Source organism: Raphanus sativus, unplaced genomic scaffold (assembly GCF_000801105.2).
Source record: "Raphanus sativus cultivar WK10039 unplaced genomic scaffold, ASM80110v3 Scaffold0110, whole genome shotgun sequence".
Taxonomy (NCBI): Eukaryota; Viridiplantae; Streptophyta; class Magnoliopsida; order Brassicales; family Brassicaceae; genus Raphanus; species Raphanus sativus.
The window spans coordinates 4,602-19,218 of record NW_026615430.1 but is presented as its reverse complement, the minus strand read 5'-3'; the positions used below and the strand labels follow the sequence as shown (position 1 = coordinate 19,218).

General features: G+C 30.0%; 1 long non-coding RNA gene and 1 pseudogene across 1 annotated transcript; one reads left to right on the top strand and one right to left on the bottom strand.

Annotated features, from left to right (window-relative positions):
- Positions 1-3,003: 3,003 nt before the first annotated feature.
- Positions 3,004-5,451, top strand: LOC108835934 (MYB-like transcription factor EOBII; annotated as a pseudogene).
- Positions 5,452-13,188: 7,737 nt separating this feature from the next.
- Positions 13,189-13,913, bottom strand: LOC130501170 (uncharacterized). Its single transcript, XR_008939568.1, has 2 exons — positions 13,692-13,913; positions 13,189-13,493 (listed from the first exon to the last, which is right to left on the bottom strand). It is a non-coding gene; the product is annotated as an uncharacterized LOC130501170 (long non-coding RNA).
- Positions 13,914-14,617: the final 704 nt, after the last annotated feature.

Sequence of the window (14,617 nt, the reverse complement as noted above, 5' to 3'; positions counted from 1 at the left end):
TTCTAAAAATCTCCTAAAAATATTATAACTTCCTAAAACGTGTTATTTTCGATTTTACTTGTCAAAAACTTTTAAAAAATGATTATACCTTGTCTTCTTCATTAATCTATGGGTTTTCCATAGTTTTTCTTTTGATTTTTTTTTCACAAACTCTTATTCTCTATGATACATATCTATACAACATGTGGTGTTTTGAATTTAGGTGCAATTTTTTGTAAAGTTTAATTTTTATTTTATAAAGTTTACAAATTTTATTTTTATTAAAGTTTTATCAAAAACATTTTTAAAAGTTTTATTTTTATTAAAAAGTTCGATAAAATTCAAAAGGTTACAAACATTTTAAATTTTTTATAAAAATAAAACTTTGTAAATTGTTTTTTACAAAGTTAGTTTAAAGCTTTTATTAAAAAAATAGTAAAGTTTTATTTTTATTTTTATAAAGTTTAAATTTTTTATTTAATTAAAGTTTTATTAAAAACATTTAAAACTTTTTATAAAAATAAAACTTTGTAAAATGTTTTTAATAAGTTTATTTAACGTTTTATTAAAAAATTGTAAATTATTTTTATTTTTACAAAGTTTATTTTTATTAAAACAAATCAATGTTCTAAAACTCGCTAGGCGGTGATTAGGCGTTTTATAGAGGATTATTGTTTATGCGGGCGCCTAAGCCGATTTTTCGGACGCCTAGACCGACTTTTAAATAAACCACTTAAAAAAAAATTGTTTTGTTCATAACCGATTTGCGTCTGCTTAGGCGCCGCCTAGACCGATTTTTAGAACACTGAAAAAAATTAAAGGTTTTATTTTATTTTCCCTTTTTAAAATGTTTTTAATTAATTTTTTTAAAATTTCTTTTAGTTTATTGTGTTTAATAAAAACTTTAAACAAAATTTATAAAATTTGTAAACTTTATAAAAATAAAAATAAAAATAAAACTTTACAAAAAGTTTTTAATAAAAGTTTAAACAAACTTTAGAAAAATACATTTTAATTTTTTTTTATTAAATTTTTGATAAAATTAAAAAGTTTACAAACATTTTAAACTTCTTATAAAAAATAAAACTTTGTAAACTGTTTTTATTAAAAAATTGTAAATTATTTTTATTTTTGTTTTATTAAGTTTTAAAAAGTTTATTTTTATTAATTTTTTTTCCCTTTTTAAACGTTTTTAATTAATATTATTTTAAATTATATTAGTTTAATGTGTTTAATTAGATTAATCAAGGGTTAGTTTTGGGATTATGAAAGAAATTATACTAAAGGGACAACTAAATGATGGTTTTATACTATAGGGACAACCATGCTGAATTTTTGTTCCGTTTGACAATTTTCCCTATTTTTCTAGCGATGACGAATATAATTATTTGTACGGATCTATGAATGGATTTGGTAATAGGGCACTTGTAAAATCTTAATTGGGTAAGAAATAAAATGAGCTGGTTCTCATTCTATTTCAACACTTGTTTGAAGTAGTGGCTTGCCAAGATTATCTCCGTGATCGAGGAACTGAAACTAAAATTTATATAATTAACTAGGCTAATGATAGACCATAAATTCACATATGCTATGTTACTATGTTAGTTTCGATTTATTGTGAATTTTTAACTTAAAGACAATTAGTGATAAGTGGATTGATCCTATTTTTTTATAAGATATTTTAGTATAAACACACAAATTAAAAAAAAACACTTTTACTGAAAGCATTTGATTATAACAAACAAATACCCAAAAATAATTAATAAATTGCTATTTTGAATAAATAAGACAAAATATACATTACTTTTTAGTAATATTAATAAATTGTTTTAAAAGTTTTACATAAAAAATTTCAAAACATCATACACATTAAAACAAAAATATTTTCTAAAACATTATATAAAAAGAAACAGATGGACTATTACTTAATGTCCTTTTCATATTAATTATGGGTTTTAGGGTATTTAGGATCTGAGCTCTTATACCATATTAGATTCATGTTTATTTTAAACTTCCAACTTAAAACTAATTGATGATAAGAAAATTAAGGTTAACTATTTATACATTATTTAATGTCTATTTAAATCTCTGACGTAGAATTAGAGATGGCAATTGGGCTCTCCCGTCCCGTCCCGTCTCGAACCGCTGCGGGTTCGACTTCTGGCGGTACACGGCGGGCCTGTTCCGCGCGGGATGCGGTCCTCAAACTATCTGCCCAATCCCGTACCGCGAAATATGCAGGTCTTCGCGGGCCGTCCCGCGGGACATCGAATATTACATTACTTATTTCTACATGCACAAACAAACATAGACATGAATTGATTTTCATCTTGCACATGATCGAATATACTCTTATAAGATCAATACATTAAGCTTATACAAAACAAATGTATTTATTATCATTTATGATGACTTGAAGAAGCTCTACAGTGCAGATTAGAGGCGCTTAGGAGACCGGAAGCATCATCGACACTGAAACCACCATCAATGGAATTCCATAGTGTCTAATCTCTCTCTCTCTCTCTCTCTCTCTCTCTCTCTCTCTCTCTCTCTCTCTCTCTCTCTCATGTGAAAGCATAAATGGAGACTTAGGATTGCTGCAAAATCCCGCGGTTTAACCCATCCCGCTTTCGACCCGTCCCGCTTTGAACCCGTCCCGCTTTTAACCCATCCCGCTTTGAGCCCGTCCCGCGTAGCCCGCAATTTTGCGGGCTTATCAAATGGAGGCCCAATCCCGCCCCGCAGCAAATTTTTACGGGCTAGGCCCGCGGTCCAAGTCCTTGATTGCCATCCCTACGTAGAATACATATCCCTAATATGCTACTTGATTATAAGGTCTTAGTAAATAAAATAAAATAAAATATATTGAATTAAATGTCTTTAAAAAGTAAGAATATGTTCTTAAGCAACATAGATACAGATAATACATATATATACGCGCACATGTTCAACCACAAACATGAACATAGTAGAGCAAATCAAGCACAGACTCTTACGATCACATATATACACATAAGCTGTAGTATCTGTTTGTGACCGAAAGAGATTCTGAAAATTGAAGAGGTATGATTGATTGGAAAGTTGATCAAGTTCATCAGCGAAACCATGATCATGAACCTTATCAAAAACCACAGCAACAATTACAAGGATGTAGAAAGGGTCCATGGACACCTGAAGAAGACAAGCTTCTTACCGAGTATGTTGCTTCCAATGGGGAAGGAAGATGGAGCTCTGTTGCTACGTGTGCAGGTAAACTTTTTTGATTTGATCATGGATACACATATATATATGTTTCTATATGTACATATGTGTACGTGTTACACATCTAATTTTTGTTTTGTTTTGCTGAATTACTCTCTAATCTTCATCGTTGCAACATCATAAGCCCGTACAGACATATTAGTAAGCGAATATATATTGTATCATTCCACTAATATATTCTTGTTTAATATTTTCTATAGTGAAAGCCATTTCAGGATAGATTTAATTAACACTATATATAGAATTCAATTAGTTAGTATACTTACTTTTTTTTGAGCAAAGTTTGTATACTTACTTTAGTGACGATTAATAAAGACAAGTTGGGAGATCATATTATGGGGTATAGTTGACTTAATTAAGCTCCTGATAATAGATTTCATTCTTGTTTCTTTCTTTTTATTTTTTTATGCATAAGCAGTCTCACACTTCTATAGTTAGAATAGGAAAATGACATAGTGGAATGAGCTTTAAGGGTTTGTTTTTGTTGAAAATGAAAAGATGATCTTATGATTCCTTGTTTTGTGGAGTTGACTTTGATCAGTTTAGAACATTTTTTTTGTCAACAGTTTAGAACATTTCTACATATACAATCTTTTATATTCGAACATTTTGCTGTGAAAGTTCATATACTATATCTTATTATAAAGTTAAAAATTATCAAGTTGCATTAAACTTGTAATATACCATTCTCAGTGCTCTTTTCAATACTTTGTGTTTGTCATGGAACTGAAAATTAGGGTTGAATAGAAGTGGCAAAAGCTGTAGACTAAGGTGGGTGAACTACTTGAGGCCAGGGCTAAAGAGAGGACAAATCACTCCTGAAGAAGAAGGAATCATCCTTGAACTTCACTCCCTTTGGGGTAACAAGTAAGCTCCTTATTTTTGTATTTTATTTTTGACGAGTATAATTAAAAGCCGGACGCTAAACGCTGCATACTCGTAATCTGACAACATGTTTAATATACAATAAGTATGTTTTTTTCTCTCGTAATAATATACTAGATCTTGATCCGCCCGACTGGACGGGTGTTTACTTTAACTTATAAAAATATTATTAATTTATACCAAATTGGAAATTATTGGATTTTATAAAAGTATATCCACGTTCTTTGTTTTTATATAATTGTTATTATATTTAATGTACTTGTAATACGAAAAAATACTAATGTTAGTATATATATTTTTGCGTTGTTTATTTGATATTGTAGCCATATAATTTTTAAATTAATAATAACATATCTATCGTATTAATGGACAACAAATCTTGTTCGAGAGAAATATATTTTTACCTTTGTATTATACAAAAACTATAAACACCAACAATTATAATAAAAAACCAATAATTACAATGACCCAACAAATAATCTAATTATCAAAATGAATCATAATAGCAAATTAAATAATGTTGTACAATTTTATAGTAACAATTTAAAGAAAAATATAAGACCAACCTACTATGTTATCTTTGTGTCCAAACAACATTTTAATTTTTTAACTCTACAATTCATGTTGCGACACAAAATTAAAAGATATTTCTACTTTAATAAGATAAGATATGCATGTCTCACCAGTGCTTGATTTGATCCCCTTTATTATCTTTCATTAGTTTGTTTGTTTTTCTCATAATAACATGCATGTCTCACCACTGCTTGATTTGATTATTATCTTTCATTTGTAGTTGTATACCTACGTTAACTTTATTTACGGATTCATACGCTTCTTTTGCATACATTTACATATAACTTCCACAACACATATATAGGTGGTCTACAATTGCAAGATATTTACCAGGACGAACAGATAATGAAATCAAGAACTATTGGAGAACCCATTACAAAAAGAAAAATAAATCTTTTTCGAAACAAGACAAACTTAAAAGATCCCGGAAACAACTAGGTCTGCAACCGCAACCACAAAATCAACGATCTCAGCTGGTATCCCAAGACCACATGAATCTCGACAACGAGCAAAACATAGCTTCCAAGTGTTACAGCAACCTCAAGCGACTACTCCATGATTGATGAATGTAACTTGTGGGGCAGCTTGTGGAGTCTACACGATGAAGATCTACAAAGTAATGGTGGTGACTGGGAACAGAGACCAGCTGCTGATATTGCTGAGAAGTTTAATGGTGGAAGAATTGAGGCTCCGCCGTGTGGATCAGGGGAGTATAATTATAATGGATTTTACACGGGAGGCTATATTTTATAGTATGTATTTATTTTTATTTTTTTTTTATAATCCAGTATCTGACCAGTAAGCGTGATCGACTAGTCCGTTGGGCTTATGCCCATGTCATTACAGGATTTTTAAGCGTCCACTTAAAGGCCTTTAGTTATGCAAAGTGGTCTGGGGGGCGAGAGGAGTCCGGGTAAATCCTCTCGTGGCCAACGCGGATCGAACCTAAGACAGACATTCCAGCTGGAGTTCCTTTACCACTAGGCCAACGCGCGCTGGTTTTTTATAGTATGTATGCACGGAGATATAAAGATAATTGTGTCTTCGGTACGGTTAATAGAAAAATACAGATTGGAGTAGCGAAGGACTTTATTCTAATAAAATGGTTCGGAACATATGTCTTGACAATTCTACTTTTTATGATTAAACTGTATAAGATAATTTTTTCAAGTGATTATTCTTTTGAGAAAATACCAAAAATCTTAAACACAGACTTCTGACTAAAACAAATTCGAACCTTGTCATTGTAAAAAAAATTGCAATAGTACTGACTTTTCATTAATTCCCAACTTTTGGTTAATTACCTAATGAGGAAGATGCTAAAAAAATGCCAAATTTACTCCTCATTTAACTTATTGCTAAAAAAAAGCAAAAATAACATCGAACTTGGGCTGCTAGATACACAAGAAGTCCTTTAACCGCTATACCAAATGAACTTTGTCGGATTAGTTACCAATATACGATATATAACCGAAAATAAAATCGCCGATTAATCTCCGCAAAATCTCCGATTTTTTCATTCGATGCTAGGCCCAACCCGAACATACGAAGAATGCCTAGCGAGTTTCCGAACAAGACCTATAACTGTAATTGATCTTATAACTAAAAAGATTTAATCAACAAAAAATAAGTTTTAACATAAGAACTGAAACTTTTTCTTTCCAAAAATTAGTTTGTTTTTTTAACTTTTTCAAAACTTGGATTTAAGTAATTTGATATTATAAGTGAATCTGTGGGGATAGAAAAATGATTATGGATAAAACCTTTTCACAATTTTGTAAAAATATAATAAGTTGGTCTTGAGAAAAATGGAGATATCAAAATATGGAATCATTTTTCAATTCAATTTCTTGTATATTGATGTTAAGAAAATAACTAAAACTATTTAAAAATTGTCAAAATTCATTTATTTATGGAATATGTAGAAAGAAAACTATTTCCCCCCTTTTCACTTAAAATCTCTCAAACCATTTTATTCTAAAGCTAGTCAACAATAATCAAATATTCAATTTTTTTATATTCAAAAATAATTACCACAGGAATTCCAAGAATTTTCAATTGCTAAGCCCTATGACCCAATATTTCTCATTGATAATTGAATTTAGTTTCTTGTTTATTAGTTTGTTATTATTGCTTGTTTGTTTCATGGTTTGGTTTGATTATGTTTATCTTAATTAATTTCACTGCAATTAGTTTGTTAGGTTGTTACAAAATTCAAAAGCTCTAAATGCCTAAGTTTAGTAAGTTAATTATCCTTATAACCAGTGTTGTTAAACCCGGACCGGACCGGCGGTCGGACCGTGTTCAACCGCGAACCGGACACCTATCCGGGTTGGTTTAATGTCAAAACCCAACTAAAGTTGAACCGGTTAAAAACCCATGTTGAACCGCTAAAAACCCGGGAACCGAGTGACCCAACGAACCGACGAAACCCTGGTTCGTATAAAAATCAAAATTTTGTTAATAAAATAATTATTTTTTCTCTCTTTTTAACATATATACTATTTTGTTTGTCACAAATTGCAACCAAAATAGAGTTTTGTAACTAATGTGTATATAATTTTTATAGGTGATGAAGATTTAGAAGGACAAAGATTTGGAGAATAAACTTTAAATGTTTTTTTTCCTATTGACTTTAGATTTGAACTATTAATTTTTTTTATTATTTTATCACATTTCAATTTGTTATTTTTGAAAGTTTTCTAAACATTATGACTATTTTTTGAAAAAAAAATATATAATATTTATAAAATAATAAATTCAGTTTAATCTAATCGACCCCGGTCGAACCAGGTCGAACCACAATGACCCGTGACCCAAAATATTTCCGGTTCGCTCGCCGGTCCGGTTTTAAAAACACTGCTTATAACTTTAAAAGAGCAAGTTAATTCTCAAGCTTATTGAGTGCTACAAATGACTTTCATGTGTTTGTAATTTAAAATGAATTAAAATCTGTTTCATATCAACACGCTTGCTTTCATAAATTTTGCTAGACGATTAGGCTTCGTTTGTAACATTCTCAACCCCAGGCAAAGTGATGAAATAGTTCGAAGCAGTATTGGGATGGGCCACCCGAATAAGAAATACCTAATCAGTGTTACACACAAAAACTAATCCAAACCCACTACTAATTAAACCCAAAATAGAAAACTTAAAACGTATTGCATGCATGAATTAAAAATACATACAATACATACAAGTAAATTAAGATGATCAAGGGGATAAAATTATCAAAATATGCCCTCGAACAAAATATTGACAAAATGGCGTGCTATTAACCATTTTATGTAAATTATATAATATAAAGCACCAATTTGAAATTGTTGTTTTGTTATTATCACAAAGACTCACAACCACTAATTGAGGTATATGACCAAAATAATATACCTTACATGTTGAGCTGTTTTCATGAAAGTTAGTGATCGTACTTTGTTAAAATCATTATTCATATGATTATTGCTTTATCGTACTCTTGTTCTTATATTTTTGAAAAACAATTCATAGTTTATTTTTCTTTTATTTTTTCAACACATAATTCATATTTTATTAAAATAATATTTTTGATAAAAGTGGGAAACAATACCCAGTGATTTTTATTTTACTATAGCGTCTTCACTACACTTCACATTATCTTTTTTTTTTACCAAAGGCTTCACTCTATCATTTTTTTCGTTCATCGAAATGTGTTTCTTAAAATGAATATGTTGACCTTTCTAAAATATTTATCTACAAAGCGTATACATCATAGCTTCTCCTTGACTAACATTTCTAATAATTTTGATTTGATTTTAAAGGAAATTTACTTTAGTTTAACAATATATTCTAAGTATATTGGTAGAGGTTATTTTGCGTAGTTTAGTTAACAATATATTCTAAATATATTGTTAGGATATTTTTGATAAAAATATATTATAAATGCGATTTTGAAAATTTATATTATTAAAAGAACATATTTTTAAAAATCAATTATAAAAAGTTGTTGCATCTATGTAAAACTCTTTTTTATCCTACCATTAACCACTATAATTATAAATAATTTAAATATTTTAAATAAATCCTATAATTATTTCTCATTTTGTGTTATACACTTCTCTAATTATTTTTCTTCTTATCATCCAAAGTTATTGTTGTTATTCAATAATGTTATATACATCATATATCATCAACATATTATACCATGTCATCTAACATAATATAATTTTAAATATTTACAAAATCAAATTTGATAAAAACACTTTAGCAAATCATTTGTTAAAACAAAATTATATATTTAAGTTAAATTAATTTTTATAAAACATATCTATAATAAAAATTGTTATCTATTATAAGTTTAAGAACTATTAAAACCCCCTGCAAATATATACTATTTAAATTAGTTTAAAATCAGTCAAGTAATAAGTCTTTAGGTCTCACTAATTGAACAAAATAAATGAGTGAGAGTGGGCATAGGCATTCGGGTCTTCAGATATGAGTCCAAAATATTTTTCAGGTCGGATTCTTTGAGTCCTAAATATTTGAACTCAACTAGATATCTGAAAATTTTCTACATGGGTTTGGATCAGTTTAGTTCGGGTCAGTTCCTTAGGCTGGATTGATTCGGGTCTATAATTCAAATTCTTACAAAAGCACATGTATTTTTGGATATGCAGCGGGTCCGAGCGGGTCCGAGCCGGTTTACCCAAAAATCCCAAAAAATAACCAAAACCCTAGCACCCTAGAAGGATTTGATGGGCTAATGGGAGCAAGGAATACACGTGCAAGTCACTCGCCACTTCATTCGGAAATAGAGGCTCTTATTTTGGCAATGGAATGCACGAGGGATTTACGGCAGTCCTCGGTTAAGTTTGCAACAGATTGTTCTCCGTTGGTGAAGATGTTTTCGGAACCAGAAGAATGGCCAGCCTTTACAAGTTATTTGGAAGACATTAATTTCCTGAAGAGAAGTTTCAATAGTTCAGAGCTCATTCATATTCCACGGACGCCAAACAAGAACGCGGATTGTCTAGCACGTAGTGTAAAAAAACAATCATCATTTGTCGTCCATATGGATTCAGAGCTAACAGTTTGGTTTACAGAGTCTACATGAGTCTGTTGTTGTTGCTGACAAAAAAAAATAACCAAAACCCGAAATGTCAAAAAATCAAAACAAATACCCGATAATATTCAAATACCTAAAAAGACCAGAAATTTTACCTGAAACCCGAGAAACCAAAAAATACCCATAGTTTAATCAAGTTACCCCAAAAATAAATTTTAAAAATTTACCTGAAAACCCAAAATTATAACCGAAAACCAGAACCTGGAACTTAAGAGAATATTGTAATATCGAAAACATATTCGAAATACCCAAAATACCTAATATGACAAAACATTTCCGGTACTTAAAGTATCCGATCGGGTCTTGAGTAGGATGTGGACTTGAACCAAGACCGCGGTTCAATTAATACCCAACATGTACTTTTCTATGAATCCAAATCAACTATGTGTTTTCTGGTCGGTTTTTGGATTTAGATAAATGTCCATATTTAAGAGAGAGTTGCGTAAGAATGTACATAAAAATCTTAAAATAATCTAAATCATAAATTACATAATTTAAAACAAATTATCTACTTTGATATAATACAATTTGGTAACAATACTCTCAAAATATTAATTCATATTAAAATTTGTTTATAATCCATAAAAAATCTGCGCTTTCGAAGCGCGGATCAAAATCTTGTATACTATTAAAATAGGATACACTTCCGTTTTTTCTACTAATTGCCGCTAGCTTTAAGACTTGCTGTCTCTTTCATTAAGGCTTTAAGGGTAATTATGACCTTTTGCGTCATTCATGTTTGATACTACGTCGTTTTTTCTTTAAAAAAATTACACTTTGGTTTTAAACCGCGTTTTCCTAATTCTAATTCGGTCTATGATTATTTCCTTTTTGATAATGCATCGTTTTCCTTAAACCATTTCAATTGTTTGGTTTTAAACCGTGTTTTCCTAATTCTAATCGTGTCTATGATTAGTTAGTCCATACTCCATAATACCAAATCCCAAAACGGTTAGGGTTCCAAGCCTTAAATAAAATTACATGAAGTCGACTGAAACCACATAACCTAAACCATGAACCTTCTTTCTGAATTTATTCTTCGATCGAATTTAGTAACAATGAAATGTTACTAACTGAACAACACTATGAATATTAAATACGTAAACCAAAAATAATTTCTTCCATCTAATCCAATGATCTGAACATTTCATCATAAATATGGAGTCTTTCTTTCGATGAATCCCTAAATTTAAACATTTTCTAATGGATAAGAACACACCCCGTAAACTGTTTACATAATCTTTATAAAATATATTTTTCTTATATTCCTAACAATGCTAACTGATGTCATTATTCGTTTTTAAATATTATAGCTCAGTTTACAATCAGATATTATTATAAAAATCCTGAATGTATAAGTACTAACGTTTTTGTGTCATTCACTTAGAGGTTTTTAACTATAGATATTTATTCTTTTACCTTTACTGATTTTTTTTAACATTTGAAGTAAATCACATAATACATTTCCGAAGCTATATTTCAAATTTTAATTTTGAAACCTTCCATAGTTCGTATATCATTATGAAACTTATGCGAGGATCAATGTATTAAGTAATGTATACATGCAAACTTTCATATCTTCTTATAGCATATATTACACACTTGGTCAATTGTCTAAGAATCTATATTATTAAGTAATTAATGTACTTAAATGCATATATTGCTATTTAGAGAACATAATTAATTTTCTATTATTTTCAAAAATATAAACTGACCCGCACATATATGTTACAAAGATAGATTGCCTAAATATTATCTTAACTCTATTAATGCTTTTTGGGAAATGCACATTCACAAAATATCCACAACTTCATGAACTGCCCTAAGATATTCTCTAACAATAAAATTTAGGTTTTGCACATACCCTGCTGAGCTTCTCTTATAAGATCGACTTAAATTGCAACCATTTCAACGCATAAAAAGCAATATGAATTCTATTATGCCGTTTACGCTATTGAGTGATGTGAAGCCTTTCAAATCGGCTGGAAGGTTCACGTGAAAGTGTTACATACTTGGAAACAATACAACTTCATCTCTGGAGAAACACTTGAAATGATATTATCAAATGAGTGTGTATGTTTTGAGTATTTCATTGTCATGTTTCAATAGTATTGAGTATATTATATTATATGTTGACATTTGAATAATGACATTACTGACTATCATCGATTTTTTATATGAACATGTAACAGGGATGCAAAATTCATGCTTCTGCAAGAAGACGTACCTGGAAAGCAAGGGAGACTTCTACCGGTTGGAGTGTGGAGAAATATTCAAAATTTCTTACTAAGCCCTGCAACATGAATGTGAAAACCAACTAAACATTCCTATAAGATGTCCTTTGTTCATAATACAATAATCACCAGATCCAATCATGTGAACGAGGAGATGTTTTTGAGTTTGTTCGATTTTCAGTTGGTTATGACTGGATCACTTCAACCATGTTTCCTCATTGGCATTATTTACAATGATTTCATTTATTTCTGGTTAAATCCTTGGTTAACGAAGTTATCTAACAAATTTAATTGTTTAATTTAGACTTGCAGACGTTGTTGGTGAGGTTGTTGAGTTGGGAGAGCTTGAAACAATTCAGTGTCAGACAAACCAAGGAAGAAACTTGAGTTCCATCTGCGAGACATCAAGTCTGATCCATAAAATATATATTTATAATCTTATAAGTTTTGTATGATTTTAATATAAACGTTAAATGTTAATTATGTTACTCATCTTTTATGTGCAATACAATGATTCAAAGATTCCATCTTTTTTATGGAAAAAGTACTCAGAGATCGTGTATGAAGGTTGCACATAAAACGAAGATCAAAATGAATATTTGTCTAATCAAATTTGCTAAGATCGGAAAGTTTTATTTATATTCTTAAACTGTATTTTTCATAAACTAATGATTATGTGAGTAGTTGGCTTTATTCAATATAAACTGGTTTTGTATTTGATAGGAGAAATACAAGTGTGCAATGCATTCGAAGCGCCTGACATCGTGTAAATCCTCCCATACACTACAAGAAATATGGGTATTAATAGCACCCGAAAAATGCTATCATATCGATTTCATAGCGTTTCGAAGAACGCCGTGACAGCCGCAGCTATAGTAGACCTCCCTCTTATCATAGCGTTTTTTGCGTGCTGTAAAAACATAGAGATATTATAGCATTACTCCAATGTTATATTATACTTATTAATAACACGCTATTTTAGCTATAAAATTTGTTTATGTGGCTTTTCTTAAGTGCTGTAAAATATTTTATAATGACATATATATAATGCTACAATTTAAATAAAATAATTAAATTTGTTTAATTAGTTATGATAATCTAATCTGGTTTAATATTAAAATTGGTTTATTACTGATTTCGATGTATAGATAAAACCGGTTTACAAATTATTTCGGTTTATATTAAAATTTTGGTTTACAACTGATTCGGTTTATAAATTAAACCAGATTACAAATGTTTTCAGTTTACTAATTAATACACACAAACCAGGTTTAAAAACTAAATCTAAAAAACAAAAAAAATATCCTAACTCCTTCGCTCTCCTCCGCACCGTCTCCCCCACTCTGCCTCCTCCGCCGCCACAACCTTCATCGATGAAACTCCTCCGTCGTTGCTTATTCTTCTGCTTCCGCTTCTTCTCTCCGTCTCCTGCTGTTCTTGATCATCTTCATCTTCTGCTTATCCTGAAACCCAGTTTTCAAAACATAAACAGAAAAAGATTCAAATTTTATCCTTTGCCAAAAGCAGAGCTAAAATCAAAATCAAAAGAGACAGATATAATATGAATCTTAAAAAACGAATCAAAAGGACCAAATCGATTAAAACGACGGACTAGAGATTACAAATCTAAACCCTAGTTGGAGCCCCGGTGAGGAACTTACTCGATGGCTTAGTCGATCTCAGATTCTGTTTTGATTGGAGATTCTCTTGGGCTCGAGACACGAACCAGCGAGATGAGAAGTGGAGTACTTCGTAAAAGATGGAGAATTAACCAGAGAAGAAGAAAAGATGGATCTTTGATTTTTTTTTAGGTTTGCGACGGAAGAATTTGAGAGGAGCAGAGATCGATAGAGAAGAAGAAGAAAAGATGAGAGGAGCAGAGATCGTGAAAAGTGAAAACCAATTAAAGAAAAATCAAACGTTTATGTCCCTTAGATTAAATTCATCAACGGTTGATATTGGAACAAGGAAGTTATCCTCACTTTCTTGTATTAGCCAATAGAAAAGAGTCACTAGGATTCCTATTAAAATAAGAAGAATAATGTAAAAGGAGGTGAGATCGACGGCTGTGATCTAGTAAACGGTACTCTACGTTTCTTTTCTGTTTCTATTATTTAGTTGTTTAGTTTCATGTGCATAATCTGTAGAAAGTAGTAGAAAATTGCAATTTAAATTTCAAAATTCTGAATAAAAGCTTATACATGTTGAATAATTACAAGTTTTTAATGGTTACATTTTGATTTTATTGTTATATGAAGATTTTTGTTTGAAAATTTTATAGTTATAATTTCAGTAATTGTAGTCATATTTTGACTAAATTTTTTATATAACAATTAAGTTATTCATTTAAATTTTATAAAAATAATGATATAAGATTTATGAATAAGTGTATAATTTTATTTTTATAATATACTTGAAGTTTAAATTTAAACTTTCTATTATAGTTTTGTAAAAAATAGATTTATGATTTTGTGTGTAGGCTATAAGTTTGGGGTTTAGGGTATTAGATATAGGGTGTAGATTAGTGTCTGAGGTTAGAATTTAAATGTGAGATATAGATTTTTAAAAAGATTGAATTCTGAGTTTG